This window comes from Schistocerca gregaria, chromosome 3 (assembly GCF_023897955.1).
Source record: "Schistocerca gregaria isolate iqSchGreg1 chromosome 3, iqSchGreg1.2, whole genome shotgun sequence".
Classification (NCBI taxonomy): domain Eukaryota; kingdom Metazoa; phylum Arthropoda; class Insecta; order Orthoptera; family Acrididae; genus Schistocerca; species Schistocerca gregaria.
This window is the reverse complement of record NC_064922.1, coordinates 794,637,680-794,652,356: the sequence shown is the minus strand read 5'-3', so window position 1 is coordinate 794,652,356 and position 14,677 is coordinate 794,637,680. Positions and strand designations below refer to the sequence as shown.

Below are 14,677 nucleotides of genomic sequence, written 5' to 3'. Positions count from 1 at the left end.
AATTTTGAACTGTGCGCCAAGCCGGTCTGTAGGCGCGGATATGATCGCAAGCAGAGAACAGCACTGAGTCCAGATTCAGCACAAAATACAATAAGAGACGGAGTAAATCTCACCGCTGTAGAGCAAGTCCTGTGTGGTCTAGTGGCTAGGATACCTGGCTTTCACTCAACAGGTCCGGCTTCGATTCCCGGTACCGGAACGGAACTATTTGCGCACACAACGCTCCATGTTTTGGTCTTCGAACTGTCGTTGGTCGCCCTTCTTCCTTGGCTTCAACCGAACGCAATCGGGGAAAGCAGGCACGTGATGCAGTTACTGTCAGCACCGGAATAAAGGGAGAAGAGGCACTGGTCCGCTGTTGGGCTGCTACCAGCGTCAGTGAGTAGTCGGTGCAGTCGCCAGTAGCGCCAGAAGCCTACACACACCTTCCACTTAATCACGTTGCTTGAAACCGCTCCAACCACAACAAGCGAAAGCCCGGATAGCTCAGTCGGTAGAGCATTAGGCTTTTAACCTAAGGGTCCAGGGTTCGAGTCCCTGTCCGGGCGAAGATTTTAACGCTTCCATAATGGCTCGTCTCGTAGCGATAGTAGCCCTGTCGTAATCAGTGCACGGTTTTACGTTTCCTGTCGGCATTCTGCGCAGACGCAACCGGTCGGGTTTTTCACGATTCGAGGGGCACCTGTTGGACAAGCAGTCGTGGCCGAGTGGTTAAGGCGTCTGACTAGAAATCAGATTCCCTCTGGGAGCGTAGGTTCGAGTCCTACCGACTGCGTCGGATTTTTCTTTTCTTGTTTTGGAAGAAGAAGCAGAAAATGTCGCGTTTTGGTACCTCGCCACACCTCACCTCTCACAGCCGTTTATAGTGCCTGTCCTTTAGATAAGGGCGATTTCCAAGCGTCAGCTTTCGCTTCAGCCGAGCAAAGTCGGGACAAGTCGGGACATACTACAGGATGGTGCAACGACGAAAAAAAAAAAAAAAACCTTAATTTAACAGCAGGAGCCCACATAATGATACGGAAAAATTAGCGCCACTTGCGGTGGCCGGGAATCGTACCCGGATCAACTGCTTGGAAGGCAACTATGCTCAACAGTACAACACCACCGCACTGCCGCTGCTCGCAACGCCGCGCTGTGTCGGCTTCCCGCCCGCCGACGGCGGCCCACGGCTATAGGAGCTGCAGGCGCATTACGAGGTAGGAGGGTGCATCCACACGCATTCGGGCAGCGCCTCCAAGCACGCTACGTCTTTGGGCAAGACTCGTCGCCGCTGACGCAAGGTTACTCACACGATAGTGATGAACGGTCGTTTTAAGGCAGTGTAGTGGGGGACTTCGCGAGTTTAGCCCCTTTTTCGACGTCGCTGGGTGGCAATCCCAGTTTCCCTGCCGACAGCTGCTTGGAAAGCACGGGTAGCTTGTCGAGCATCTGTAGTTGAGTGGTTTGTGACTCAGTAGTGCAGTAGGCAGCGCCTAAGTCTCATAATCTTAAGGTATGCCGGCACGATTCCCGGTCGATGCATTATTTTGCTCTTGTGGCAACAATGCTGCCGCGCGGATTGCTCGCTTGAGATGGGTCAGCCTCAGGACCTTATAGCTGTATAGCTGCGGCTGCAGTTTAATCTAGAGAGTCGGGACAGCACGTGTAGCAAGACAACAGATTCTTCAGAAAGCGCAAACTGTCTATCTCTAATATGTGAGAGTTACCGAGTTTCCTGCGAGGTCGTCTCCGGCGTGCCTCGGTAACGCAGTAGGCAGCGCGTAAGTCTCATAATCTTAAGGTCGTGAGTTCGATCCTCACCCGGGGCATTTAATTTTCTGTACATCATGGCTGCATTAAGGGCGTTGCTGTTGCTAGGGAACGAACTTAACTGTTGTCCGTTATCCACACGGAGTCCACGCCTCAGCGTCAAAATGTTTACTTCCAATTATGATGACGTAACAACTTTGATACTTCTCCTCCGTGTTACAAGCAAAATGCGATGCACACAGCAATGGACAGTCAATTTTGAACTGTGCGCCATGCCGGTCTGTAGGCGCGGATATGATCGCAAGCAGAGAACAGCACTGAGTCCAGGTTCAGCACAAAATACAATAAGAGACGGAGTAAATCTCACCGCTGTAGAGCAAGTCCTGTGTGGTCTAGTGGCTAGGATACCTGGCTTTCACTCAACAGGTCCGGCTTCGATTCCCGGTACCGGAACGGAACTATTTGCGCACACAACGCTCCATGTTTTGGTCTTCGAACTGTCGTTGGTCGCCCTTCTTCCTTGGCTTCAACCGAACGCAATCGGGGAAAGCAGGCACGTGATGCAGTTACTGTCAGCACCGGAATAAAGGGAGAAGAGGCACTGGTCCGCTGTTGGGCTGCTACCAGCGTCAGTGAGTAGTCGGTGCAGTCGCCAGTAGCGCCAGAAGCCTACACACACCTTCCACTTAATCACGTTGCTTGAAACCGCTCCAACCACAACAAGCGAAAGCCCGGATAGCTCAGTCGGTAGAGCATTAGGCTTTTAACCTAAGGGTCCAGGGTTCGAGTCCCTGTCCGGGCGAAGATTTTAACGCTTCCATAATGGCTCGTCTCGTAGCGATAGTAGCCCTGTCGTAATCAGTGCACGGTTTTACGTTTCCTGTCGGCATTCTGCGCAGACGCAACCGGTCGGGTTTTTCACGATTCGAGGGGCACCTGTTGGACAAGCAGTCGTGGCCGAGTGGTTAAGGCGTCTGACTAGAAATCAGATTCCCTCTGGGAGCGTAGGTTCGAGTCCTACCGACTGCGTCGGATTTTTCTTTTCTTGTTTTGGAAGAAGAAGCAGAAAATATCGCGTTTTGGTACCTCGCCACACCTCACCTCTCACAGCCGTTTATAGTGCCTGTCCTTTAGATAAGGGCGATTTCCAAGCGTCAGCTTTCGCTTCAGCCGAGCAAAGTCGGGACAAGTCGGGACATACTACAGGATGGTGCAACGACGAAAAAAAAAAAAAAAACCTTAATTTAACAGCAGGAGCCCACATAATGATACGGAAAAATTAGCGCCACTTGCGGTGGCCGGGAATCGTACCCGGATCAACTGCTTGGAAGGCAACTATGCTCAACAGTACAACACCACCGCACTGCCGCTGCTCGCAACGCCGCGCTGTGTCGGCTTCCCGCCCGCCGACGGCGGCCCACGGCTATAGGAGCTGCAGGCGCATTACGAGGTAGGAGGGTGCATCCACACGCATTCGGGCAGCGCCTCCAAGCACGCTACGTCTTTGGGCAAGACTCGTCGCCGCTGACGCAAGGTTACTCACACGATAGTGATGAACGGTCGTTTTAAGGCAGTGTAGTGGGGGACTTCGCGAGTTTAGCCCCTTTTTCGACGTCGCTGGGTGGCAATCCCAGTTTCCCTGCCGACAGCTGCTTGGAAAGCACGGGTAGCTTGTCGAGCATTTGTAGTTGAGTGGTTTGTGACTCAGTAGTGCAGTAGGCAGCGCCTAAGTCTCATAATCTTAAGGTATGCCGGCACGATTCCCGGTCGATGCATTATTTTGCTCTTGTGGCAACAATGCTGCCGCGCGGATTGCTCGCTTGAGATGGGTCAGCCTCAGGACCTTATAGCTGTATAGCTGCGGCTGCAGTTTAATCTAGAGAGTCGGGACAGCACGTGTAGCAAGACAACAGATTCTTCAGAAAGCGCAAACTGTCTATCTCTAATATGTGAGACTTACCGAGTTTCCTGCGAGGTCGTCTCCGGCGTGCCTCGGTAGCGCAGTAGGCAGCGCGTAAGTCTCATAATCTTAAGGTCGTGAGTTCGATCCTCACCCGGGGCATTTAATTTTCTGTACATCATGGCTGCATTAAGGGCGTTGCTGTTGCTAGGGAACGAACTTAACTGTTGTCCGTTATCCACACGGAGTCCACGCCTCAGCGTCAAAATGTTTACTTCCAATTATGACGACGTAACAACTTTGATACTTCTCCTCCGTGTTACAAGCAAAATGCGATGCACACAGCAATGGACAGTCAATTTTGAACTGTGCGCCAAGCCGGTCTGTAGGCGCGGATATGATCGCAAGCAGAGAACAGCACTGAGTCCAGATTCAGCACAAAATACAATAAGAGACGGAGTAAATCTCACCGCTGTAGAGCAAGTCCTGTGTGGTCTAGTGGCTAGGATACCTGGCTTTCACTCAACAGGTCCGGCTTCGATTCCCGGTACCGGAACGGAACTATTTGCGCACACAACGCTCCATGTTTTGGTCTTCGAACTGTCGTTGGTCGCCCTTCTTCCTTGGCTTCAACCGAACGCAATCGGGGAAAGCAGGCACGTGATGCAGTTACTGTCAGCACCGGAATAAAGGGAGAAGAGGCACTGGTCCGCTGTTGGGCTGCTACCAGCGTCAGTGAGTAGTCGGTGCAGTCGCCAGTAGCGCCAGAAGCCTACACACACCTTCCACTTAATCACGTTGCTTGAAACCGCTCCAACCACAACAAGCGAAAGCCCGGATAGCTCAGTCGGTAGAGCATTAGGCTTTTAACCTAAGGGTCCAGGGTTCGAGTCCCTGTCCGGGCGAAGATTTTAACGCTTCCATAATGGCTCGTCTCGTAGCGATAGTAGCCCTGTCGTAATCAGTGCACGGTTTTACGTTTCCTGTCGGCATTCTGCGCAGACGCAACCGGTCGGGTTTTTCACGATTCGAGGGGCACCTGTTGGACAAGCAGTCGTGGCCGAGTGGTTAAGGCGTCTGACTAGAAATCAGATTCCCTCTGGGAGCGTAGGTTCGAGTCCTACCGACTGCGTCGGATTTTTCTTTTCTTGTTTTGGAAGAAGAAGCAGAAAATGTCGCGTTTTGGTACCTCGCCACACCTCACCTCTCACAGCCGTTTATAGTGCCTGTCCTTTAGATAAGGGCGATTTCCAAGCGTCAGCTTTCGCTTCAGCCGAGCAAAGTCGGGACAAGTCGGGACATACTACAGGATGGTGCAACGACGAAAAAAAAAAAAAAAACCTTAATTTAACAGCAGGAGCCCACATAATGATACGGAAAAATTAGCGCCACTTGCGGTGGCCGGGAATCGTACCCGGATCAACTGCTTGGAAGGCAACTATGCTCAACAGTACAACACCACCGCACTGCCGCTGCTCGCAACGCCGCGCTGTGTCGGCTTCCCGCCCGCCGACGGCGGCCCACGGCTATAGGAGCTGCAGGCGCATTACGAGGTAGGAGGGTGCATCCACACGCATTCGGGCAGCGCCTCCAAGCACGCTACGTCTTTGGGCAAGACTCGTCGCCGCTGACGCAAGGTTACTCACACGATAGTGATGAACGGTCGTTTTAAGGCAGTGTAGTGGGGGACTTCGCGAGTTTAGCCCCTTTTTCGACGTCGCTGGGTGGCAATCCCAGTTTCCCTGCCGACAGCTGCTTGGAAAGCACGGGTAGCTTGTCGAGCATTTGTAGTTGAGTGGTTTGTGACTCAGTAGTGCAGTAGGCAGCGCCTAAGTCTCATAATCTTAAGGTATGCCGGCACGATTCCCGGTCGATGCATTATTTTGCTCTTGTGGCAACAATGCTGCCGCGCGGATTGCTCGCTTGAGATGGGTCAGCCTCAGGACCTTATAGCTGTATAGCTGCGGCTGCAGTTTAATCTAGAGAGTCGGGACAGCACGTGTAGCAAGACAACAGATTCTTCAGAAAGCGCAAACTGTCTATCTCTAATATGTGAGAGTTACCGAGTTTCCTGCGAGGTCGTCTCCGGCGTGCCTCGGTAACGCAGTAGGCAGCGCGTAAGTCTCATAATCTTAAGGTCGTGAGTTCGATCCTCACCCGGGGCATTTAATTTTCTGTACATCATGGCTGCATTAAGGGCGTTGCTGTTGCTAGGGAACGAACTTAACTGTTGTCCGTTATCCACACGGAGTCCACGCCTCAGCGTCAAAATGTTTACTTCCAATTATGATGACGTAACAACTTTGATACTTCTCCTCCGTGTTACAAGCAAAATGCGATGCACACAGCATTGGACAGTCAATTTTGAACTGTGCGCCATGCCGGTCTGTAGGCGCGGATATGATCGCAAGCAGAGAACAGCACTGAGTCCAGATTCAGCACAAAATACAATAAGAGACGGAGTAAATCTCACCGCTGTAGAGCAAGTCCTGTGTGGTCTAGTGGCTAGGATACCTGGCTTTCACTCAACAGGTCCGGCTTCGATTCCCGGTACCGGAACGGAACTATTTGCGCACACAACGCTCCATGTTTTGGTCTTCGAACTGTCGTTGGTCGCCCTTCTTCCTTGGCTTCAACCGAACGCAATCGGGGAAAGCAGGCACGTGATGCAGTTACTGTCAGCACCGGAATAAAGGGAGAAGAGGCACTGGTCCGCTGTTGGGCTGCTACCAGCGTCAGTGAGTAGTCGGTGCAGTCGCCAGTAGCGCCAGAAGCCTACACACACCTTCCACTTAATCACGTTGCTTGAAACCGCTCCAACCACAACAAGCGAAAGCCCGGATAGCTCAGTCGGTAGAGCATTAGGCTTTTAACCTAAGGGTCCAGGGTTCGAGTCCCTGTCCGGGCGAAGATTTTAACGCTTCCATAATGGCTCGTCTCGTAGCGATAGTAGCCCTGTCGTAATCAGTGCACGGTTTTACGTTTCCTGTCGGCATTCTGCGCAGACGCAACCGGTCGGGTTTTTCACGATTCGAGGGGCACTTGTTGGACAAGCAGTCGTGGCCGAGTGGTTAAGGCGTCTGACTAGAAATCAGATTCCTTCTGGGAGCGTAGGTTCGAGTCCTACCGACTGCGTCGGATTTTTCTTTTCTTGTTTTGGAAGAAGAAGCAGAAAATATCGCGTTTTGGTACCTCGCCACACCTCACCTCTCACAGCCGTTTATAGTGCCTGTCCTTTAGATAAGGGCGATTTCCAAGCGTCAGCTTTCGCGTCAGCCGAGCAAAGTCGTGACAAGTCGGGACATACTACAGGATGGTGCAACGACGAAAAAAAAAAAACCTTAATTTAACAGCAGGAGCCCACATAATGATACGGAAAAATTAGCGCCACTTGCGGTGGCCGGGAATCGTACCCGGATCAACTGCTTGGAAGGCAACTATGCTCAACAGTACAACACCACCGCACTGCCGCTGCTCGCAACGCCGCGCTGTGTCGGCTTCCCGCCCGCCGACGGCGGCCCACGGCTATAGGAGCTGCAGGCGCATTACGAGGTAGGAGGGTGCATCCACACGCATTCGGGCAGCGCCTCCAAGCACGCTACGTCTTTGGGCAAGACTCGTCGCCGCTGACGCAAGGTTACTCACACGATAGTGATGAACGGTCGTTTTAAGGCAGTGTAGTGGGGGACTTCGCGAGTTTAGCCCCTTTTTCGACGTCGCTGGGTGGCAATCCCAGTTTCCCTGCCGACAGCTGCTTGGAAAGCACGGGTAGCTTGTCGAGCATCTGTAGTTGAGTGGTTTGTGACTCAGTAGTGCAGTAGGCAGCGCCTAAGTCTCATAATCTTAAGGTATGCCGGCACGATTCCCGGTCGATGCATTATTTTGCTCTTGTGGCAACAATGCTGCCGCGCGGATTGCTCGCTTGAGATGGGTCAGCCTCAGGACCTTATAGCTGTATAGCTGCGGCTGCAGTTTAATCTAGAGAGTCGGGACAGCACGTGTAGCAAGACAACAGATTCTTCAGAAAGCGCAAACTGTCTATCTCTAATATGGGAGACTTACCGAGTTTCGTACGTGTAGCAAGACAATAGATCCTTCAGAAAGCGCAAACTGTCTTTCTCTAATATGTGAGACTTAGCGAGTTTCCTTCGAGGTCGTCTGCGGCGTGCCTCGGTAGCGCAGTAGGCAGGGCGTAAGTCTCATAATCTTAAGGTCGAGAGTTCGATCCTCACCCGGGGCATTTAATTTTCTGTACATCATGGCTGCATTAAGGGCGTTGCTGTTGCTAGGGAACGAACTTAACTGTTGTCCGTTATCCACACGGAGTCCACGCCTCAGCGTCAAAATGTTTACTTCCAATTATGACGACGTAACAACTTTGATACTTCTCCTCCGTGTTACAAGCAAAATGCGATGCACACAGCAATGGACAGTCAATTTTGAACTGTGCGCCATGCCGGTCTGTAGGCGCGGATATGATCGCAAGCAGAGAACAGCACTGAGTCCAGATTCAGCACAAAATACAATAAGAGACGGAGTAAATCTCACCGCTGTAGAGCAAGTCCTGTGTGGTCTAGTGGCTAGGATACCTGGCTTTCACTCAACAGGTCCGGCTTCGATTCCCGGTACCGGAACGGAACTATTTGCGCACACAACGCTCCATGTTTTGGTCTTCGAACTGTCGTTGGTCGCCCTTCTTCCTTGGCTTCATCCGAACGCAATTGGGGAAAGCAGGCACGTGATGCAGTTACTGTCAGCACCGGAATAAAGGGAGAAGAGGCACTGGTCCGCTGTTGGGCTGCTACCAGCGTCAGTGAGTAGTCGGTGCAGTCGCCAGTAGCGCCAGAAGCCTACACACACCTTCCACTTAATCACGTTGCTTGAAACCGCTCCAACCACAACAAGCGAAAGCCCGGATAGCTCAGTCGGTAGAGCATTAGGCTTTTAACCTAAGGGTCCAGGGTTCGAGTCCCTGTCCGGGCGAAGATTTTAACGCTTCCATAATGGCTCGTCTCGTAGCGATAGTAGCCCTGTCGTAATCAGTGCACGGTTTTACGTTTCCTGTCGGCATTCTGCGCAGACGCAACCGGTCGGGTTTTTCACGATTCGAGGGGCACTTGTTGGACAAGCAGTCGTGGCCGAGTGGTTAAGGCGTCTGACTAGAAATCAGATTCCTTCTGGGAGCGTAGGTTCGAGTCCTACCGACTGCGTCGGATTTTTCTTTTCTTGTTTTGGAAGAAGAAGCAGAAAATATCGCGTTTTGGTACCTCGCCACACCTCACCTCTCACAGCCGTTTATAGTGCCTGTCCTTTAGATAAGGGCGATTTCCAAGCGTCAGCTTTCGCTTCAGCCGAGCAAAGTCGGGACAAGTCGGGACATACTACAGGATGGTGCAACGACGAAAAAAAAAAAACCTTAATTTAACAGCAGGAGCCCACATAATGATACGGAAAAATTAGCGCCACTTGCGGTGGCCGGGAATCGTACCCGGATCAACTGCTTGGAAGGCAACTATGCTCAACAGTACAACACCACCGCACTGCCGCTGCTCGCAACGCCGCGCTGTGTCGGCTTCCCGCCCGCCGACGGCGGCCCACGGCTATAGGAGCTGCAGGCGCATTACGAGGTAGGAGGGTGCATCCACACGCATTCGGGCAGCGCCTCCAAGCACGCTACGTCTTTGGGCAAGACTCGTCGCCGCTGACGCAAGGTTACTCACACGATAGTGATGAACGGTCGTTTTAAGTCAGTGTAGTGGGGGACTTCGCGAGTTTAGCCCCTTTTTCGACGTCGCTGGGTGGCAATCCCAGTTTCCCTGCCGACAGCTGCTTGGAAAGCACGGGTAGCTTGTCGAGCATTTGTAGTTGAGTGGTTTGTGACTCAGTAGTGCAGTAGGCAGCGCCTAAGTCTCATAAACACACGCGAGACAGATACGATTCCCGGTCGATGCATTATTTTGCTCTTGTGGCAACAATGCTGCCGCGCGGATTGCTCGCTTGAGATGGGTCAGCCTCAGGACCTTATAGCTGTATAGCTGCGGCTGCAGTTTAATATAGAGAGTCGGGACAGCACGTGTAGCAAGACAACAGATTCTTCAGAAAGCGCAAACTGTCTATCTCTAATATGTGAGACTTACCGAGTTTCGTACGTGTAGCAAGACAATAGATCCTTCAGAAAGCGCAAACTGTCTTTCTCTAATATGTGAGACTTAGCGAGTTTCCTTCGAGGTCGTCTCCGGCGTGCCTCGGTAGCGCAGTAGGCAGGGCGTAAGTCTCATAATCTTAAGGTCGAGAGTTCGATCCTCACCCGGGGCATTTAATTTTCTGTACATCATGGCTGCATTAAGGGCGTTGCTGTTGCTAGGGAACGAACTTAACTGTTGTCCGTTATCCACACGGAGTCCACGCCTCAGCGTCAAAATGTTTACTTCCAATTATGACGACGTAACAACTTTGATACTTTTCCTCCGTGTTACAAGCAAAATGCGATGCACACAGCAATGGACAGTCAATTTTGAACTGTGCGCCAAGCCGGTCTGTAGGCGCGGATATGATCGCAAGCAGAGAACAGCACTGAGTCCAGATTCAGCACAAAATACAATAAGAGACGGAGTAAATCTCACCGCTGTAGAGCAAGTCCTGTGTGGTCTAGTGGCTAGGATACCTGGCTTTCACTCAACAGGTCCGGCTTCGATTCCCGGTACCGGAACGGAACTATTTGCGCACACAACGCTCCATGTTTTGGTCTTCGAACTGTCGTTGGTCGCCCTTCTTCCTTGGCTTCAACCGAACGCAATCGGGGAAAGCAGGCACGTGATGCAGTTACTGTCAGCACCGGAATAAAGGGAGAAGAGGCACTGGTCCGCTGTTGGGCTGCTACCAGCGTCAGTGAGTAGTCGGTGCAGTCGCCAGTAGCGCCAGAAGCCTACACACACCTTCCACTTAATCACGTTGCTTGAAACCGCTCCAACCACAACAAGCGAAAGCCCGGATAGCTCAGTCGGTAGAGCATTAGGCTTTTAACCTAAGGGTCCAGGGTTCGAGTCCCTGTCCGGGCGAAGATTTTAACGCTTCCATAATGGCTCGTCTCGTAGCGATAGTAGCCCTGTCGTAATCAGTGCACGGTTTTACGTTTCCTGTCGGCATTCTGCGCAGACGCAACCGGTTGGGTTTTTCACGATTCGAGGGGCACCTGTTGGACAAGCAGTCGTGGCCGAGTGGTTAAGGCGTCTGACTAGAAATCAGATTCCCTCTGGGAGCGTAGGTTCGAGTCCTACCGACTGCGTCGGATTTTTCTTTTCTTGTTTTGGAAGAAGAAGCAGAAAATATCGCGTTTTGGTACCTCGCCACACCTCACCTCTCACAGCCGTTTATAGTGCCTGTCCTTTAGATAAGGGCGATTTCCAAGCGTCAGCTTTCGCGTCAGCCGAGCAAAGTCGTGACAAGTCGGGACATACTACAGGATGGTGCAACGACGAAAAAAAAAAAACCTTAATTTAACAGCAGGAGCCCACATAATGATACGGAAAAATTAGCGCCACTTGCGGTGGCCGGGAATCGTACCCGGATCAACTGCTTGGAAGGCAACTATGCTCAACAGTACAACACCACCGCACTGCCGCTGCTCGCAACGCCGCGCTGTGTCGGCTTCCCGCCCGCCGACGGCGGCCCACGGCTATAGGAGCTGCAGGCGCATTACGAGGTAGGAGGGTGCATCCACACGCATTCGGGCAGCGCCTCCAAGCACGCTACGTCTTTGGGCAAGACTCGTCGCCGCTGACGCAAGGTTACTCACACGATAGTGATGAACGGTCGTTTTAAGGCAGTGTAGTGGGGGACTTCGCGAGTTTAGCCCCTTTTTCGACGTCGCTGGGTGGCAATCCCAGTTTCCCTGCCGACAGCTGCTTGGAAAGCACGGGTAGCTTGTCGAGCATCTGTAGTTGAGTGGTTTGTGACTCAGTAGTGCAGTAGGCAGCGCCTAAGTCTCATAATCTTAAGGTATGCCGGCACGATTCCCGGTCGATGCATTATTTTGCTCTTGTGGCAACAATGCTGCCGCGCGGATTGCTCGCTTGAGATGGGTCAGCCTCAGGACCTTATAGCTGTATAGCTGCGGCTGCAGTTTAATCTAGAGAGTCGGGACAGCACGTGTAGCAAGACAACAGATTCTTCAGAAAGCGCAAACTGTCTATCTCTAATATGGGAGACTTACCGAGTTTCGTACGTGTAGCAAGACAATAGATCCTTCAGAAAGCGCAAACTGTCTTTCTCTAATATGTGAGACTTAGCGAGTTTCCTTCGAGGTCGTCTGCGGCGTGCCTCGGTAGCGCAGTAGGCAGGGCGTAAGTCTCATAATCTTAAGGTCGAGAGTTCGATCCTCACCCGGGGCATTTAATTTTCTGTACATCATGGCTGCATTAAGGGCGTTGCTGTTGCTAGGGAACGAACTTAACTGTTGTCCGTTATCCACACGGAGTCCACGCCTCAGCGTCAAAATGTTTACTTCCAATTATGACGACGTAACAACTTTGATACTTCTCCTCCGTGTTACAAGCAAAATGCGATGCACACAGCAATGGACAGTCAATTTTGAACTGTGCGCCATGCCGGTCTGTAGGCGCGGATATGATCGCAAGCAGAGAACAGCACTGAGTCCAGATTCAGCACAAAATACAATAAGAGACGGAGTAAATCTCACCGCTGTAGAGCAAGTCCTGTGTGGTCTAGTGGCTAGGATACCTGGCTTTCACTCAACAGGTCCGGCTTCGATTCCCGGTACCGGAACGGAACTATTTGCGCACACAACGCTCCATGTTTTGGTCTTCGAACTGTCGTTGGTCGCCCTTCTTCCTTGGCTTCATCCGAACGCAATTGGGGAAAGCAGGCACGTGATGCAGTTACTGTCAGCACCGGAATAAAGGGAGAAGAGGCACTGGTCCGCTGTTGGGCTGCTACCAGCGTCAGTGAGTAGTCGGTGCAGTCGCCAGTAGCGCCAGAAGCCTACACACACCTTCCACTTAATCACGTTGCTTGAAACCGCTCCAACCACAACAAGCGAAAGCCCGGATAGCTCAGTCGGTAGAGCATTAGGCTTTTAACCTAAGGGTCCAGGGTTCGAGTCCCTGTCCGGGCGAAGATTTTAACGCTTCCATAATGGCTCGTCTCGTAGCGATAGTAGCCCTGTCGTAATCAGTGCACGGTTTTACGTTTCCTGTCGGCATTCTGCGCAGACGCAACCGGTCGGGTTTTTCACGATTCGAGGGGCACTTGTTGGACAAGCAGTCGTGGCCGAGTGGTTAAGGCGTCTGACTAGAAATCAGATTCCTTCTGGGAGCGTAGGTTCGAGTCCTACCGACTGCGTCGGATTTTTCTTTTCTTGTTTTGGAAGAAGAAGCAGAAAATATCGCGTTTTGGTACCTCGCCACACCTCACCTCTCACAGCCGTTTATAGTGCCTGTCCTTTAGATAAGGGCGATTTCCAAGCGTCAGCTTTCGCTTCAGCCGAGCAAAGTCGGGACAAGTCGGGACATACTACAGGATGGTGCAACGACGAAAAAAAAAAAAAACCTTAATTTAACAGCAGGAGCCCACATAATGATACGGAAAAATTAGCGCCACTTGCGGTGGCCGGGAATCGTACCCGGATCAACTGCTTGGAAGGCAACTATGCTCAACAGTACAACACCACCGCACTGCCGCTGCTCGCAACGCCGCGCTGTGTCGGCTTCCCGCCCGCCGACGGCGGCCCACGGCTATAGGAGCTGCAGGCGCATTACGAGGTAGGAGGGTGCATCCACACGCATTCGGGCAGCGCCTCCAAGCACGCTACGTCTTTGGGCAAGACTCGTCGCCGCTGACGCAAGGTTACTCACACGATAGTGATGAACGGTCGTTTTAAGGCAGTGTAGTGGGGGACTTCGCGAGTTTAGCCCCTTTTTCGACGTCGCTGGGTGGCAATCCCAGTTTCCCTGCCGACAGCTGCTTGGAAAGCACGGGTAGCTTGTCGAGCATTTGTAGTTGAGTGGTTTGTGACTCAGTAGTGCAGTAGGCAGCGCCTAAGTCTCATAATCTTAAGGTATGCCGGCACGATTCCCGGTCGATGCATTATTTTGCTCTTGTGGCAACAATGCTGCCGCGCGGATTGCTCGCTTGAGATGGGTCAGCCTCAGGACCTTATAGCTGTATAGCTGCGGCTGCAGTTTAATCTAGAGAGTCGGGACAGCACGTGTAGCAAGACAACAGATTCTTCAGAAAGCGCAAACTGTCTATCTCTAATATGTGAGACTTACCGAGTTTCGTACGTGTAGCAAGACAATAGATCCTTCAGAAAGCGCAAACTGTCTTTCTCTAATATGTGAGACTTAGCGAGTTTCCTTCGAGGTCGTCTCCGGCGTGCCTCGGTAGCGCAGTAGGCAGGGCGTAAGTCTCATAATCTTAAGGTCGAGAGTTCGATCCTCACCCGAGGCATTTAATTTGCTGTACATCATGGCTGCATTAAGGGCGGTGCTGTTGCTAGGGAACGAACTTAACTGTTGTCCGTTATCCACACGGAGTCCACGCCTCAGCGTCAAAATGTTTACTTCCAATTATGACGACGTAACAACTTTGATACTTCTCCTCCTTGTTACAAGCAAAATGCGATGCACACAGCAATGGACAGTCAATTTTGAACTGTGCGCCAAGCCGGTCTGTAGGCGCGGATATGATCGCAAGCAGAGAACAGCACTGAGTCCAGATTCAGCACAAAATACAATAAGAGACGGAGTAAATCTCACCGCTGTAGAGCAAGTCCTGTGTGGTCTAGTGGCTAGGATACCTGGCTTTCACTCAACAGGTCCGGCTTCGATTCCCGGTACCGGAACGGAACTATTTGCGCACACAACGCTCCATGTTTTGGTCTTCGAACTGTCGTTGGTCGCCCTTCTTCCTTGGCTTCAACCGAACGCAATCGGGGAAAGCAGGCACGTGATGCAGTTACTGTCAGCACCGGAATAAAGGGAGAAGAGGCACTGGTCCGCTGTTGGGCTG

General features: G+C 52.0%; 21 non-coding genes across 21 annotated transcripts; all 21 read left to right on the top strand.

Annotated features, from left to right (window-relative positions):
• The first annotated feature begins 475 nt into the window (after window positions 1-475).
• On the top strand, window positions 476-548 carry Trnak-uuu (transfer RNA lysine (anticodon UUU)). The gene has a single exon. It is a non-coding gene; the product is annotated as a tRNA-Lys (tRNA).
• A 145-nt stretch (window positions 549-693) lies between these two features.
• On the top strand, window positions 694-775 carry Trnas-aga (transfer RNA serine (anticodon AGA)). The gene has a single exon. It is a non-coding gene; the product is annotated as a tRNA-Ser (tRNA).
• Window positions 776-1,735: 960 nt separating this feature from the next.
• Window positions 1,736-1,808, top strand: Trnam-cau (transfer RNA methionine (anticodon CAU)). Its single transcript has one exon. It is a non-coding gene; the product is annotated as a tRNA-Met (tRNA).
• A 670-nt stretch (window positions 1,809-2,478) lies between these two features.
• Window positions 2,479-2,551, top strand: Trnak-uuu (transfer RNA lysine (anticodon UUU)). The gene has a single exon. It is a non-coding gene; the product is annotated as a tRNA-Lys (tRNA).
• A 145-nt stretch (window positions 2,552-2,696) lies between these two features.
• Trnas-aga (transfer RNA serine (anticodon AGA)) lies at window positions 2,697-2,778 on the top strand. Its single transcript has one exon. It is a non-coding gene; the product is annotated as a tRNA-Ser (tRNA).
• A 960-nt stretch (window positions 2,779-3,738) lies between these two features.
• On the top strand, window positions 3,739-3,811 carry Trnam-cau (transfer RNA methionine (anticodon CAU)). Its single transcript has one exon. It is a non-coding gene; the product is annotated as a tRNA-Met (tRNA).
• A 670-nt stretch (window positions 3,812-4,481) lies between these two features.
• On the top strand, window positions 4,482-4,554 carry Trnak-uuu (transfer RNA lysine (anticodon UUU)). The gene has a single exon. It is a non-coding gene; the product is annotated as a tRNA-Lys (tRNA).
• Window positions 4,555-4,699: 145 nt separating this feature from the next.
• On the top strand, window positions 4,700-4,781 carry Trnas-aga (transfer RNA serine (anticodon AGA)). The gene has a single exon. It is a non-coding gene; the product is annotated as a tRNA-Ser (tRNA).
• A 960-nt stretch (window positions 4,782-5,741) lies between these two features.
• Window positions 5,742-5,814, top strand: Trnam-cau (transfer RNA methionine (anticodon CAU)). The gene has a single exon. It is a non-coding gene; the product is annotated as a tRNA-Met (tRNA).
• A 670-nt stretch (window positions 5,815-6,484) lies between these two features.
• On the top strand, window positions 6,485-6,557 carry Trnak-uuu (transfer RNA lysine (anticodon UUU)). The gene has a single exon. It is a non-coding gene; the product is annotated as a tRNA-Lys (tRNA).
• Window positions 6,558-6,702: 145 nt separating this feature from the next.
• Window positions 6,703-6,784, top strand: Trnas-aga (transfer RNA serine (anticodon AGA)). Its single transcript has one exon. It is a non-coding gene; the product is annotated as a tRNA-Ser (tRNA).
• Window positions 6,785-7,816: 1,032 nt separating this feature from the next.
• Trnam-cau (transfer RNA methionine (anticodon CAU)) lies at window positions 7,817-7,889 on the top strand. Its single transcript has one exon. It is a non-coding gene; the product is annotated as a tRNA-Met (tRNA).
• Window positions 7,890-8,559: 670 nt separating this feature from the next.
• Trnak-uuu (transfer RNA lysine (anticodon UUU)) lies at window positions 8,560-8,632 on the top strand. Its single transcript has one exon. It is a non-coding gene; the product is annotated as a tRNA-Lys (tRNA).
• A 145-nt stretch (window positions 8,633-8,777) lies between these two features.
• Window positions 8,778-8,859, top strand: Trnas-aga (transfer RNA serine (anticodon AGA)). The gene has a single exon. It is a non-coding gene; the product is annotated as a tRNA-Ser (tRNA).
• Window positions 8,860-9,891: 1,032 nt separating this feature from the next.
• Trnam-cau (transfer RNA methionine (anticodon CAU)) lies at window positions 9,892-9,964 on the top strand. Its single transcript has one exon. It is a non-coding gene; the product is annotated as a tRNA-Met (tRNA).
• Window positions 9,965-10,634: 670 nt separating this feature from the next.
• Window positions 10,635-10,707, top strand: Trnak-uuu (transfer RNA lysine (anticodon UUU)). Its single transcript has one exon. It is a non-coding gene; the product is annotated as a tRNA-Lys (tRNA).
• A 145-nt stretch (window positions 10,708-10,852) lies between these two features.
• Trnas-aga (transfer RNA serine (anticodon AGA)) lies at window positions 10,853-10,934 on the top strand. The gene has a single exon. It is a non-coding gene; the product is annotated as a tRNA-Ser (tRNA).
• Window positions 10,935-11,966: 1,032 nt separating this feature from the next.
• On the top strand, window positions 11,967-12,039 carry Trnam-cau (transfer RNA methionine (anticodon CAU)). The gene has a single exon. It is a non-coding gene; the product is annotated as a tRNA-Met (tRNA).
• A 670-nt stretch (window positions 12,040-12,709) lies between these two features.
• On the top strand, window positions 12,710-12,782 carry Trnak-uuu (transfer RNA lysine (anticodon UUU)). Its single transcript has one exon. It is a non-coding gene; the product is annotated as a tRNA-Lys (tRNA).
• A 145-nt stretch (window positions 12,783-12,927) lies between these two features.
• Trnas-aga (transfer RNA serine (anticodon AGA)) lies at window positions 12,928-13,009 on the top strand. Its single transcript has one exon. It is a non-coding gene; the product is annotated as a tRNA-Ser (tRNA).
• A 1,034-nt stretch (window positions 13,010-14,043) lies between these two features.
• Window positions 14,044-14,116, top strand: Trnam-cau (transfer RNA methionine (anticodon CAU)). Its single transcript has one exon. It is a non-coding gene; the product is annotated as a tRNA-Met (tRNA).
• The last annotated feature ends 561 nt before the right edge of the window (window positions 14,117-14,677 follow it).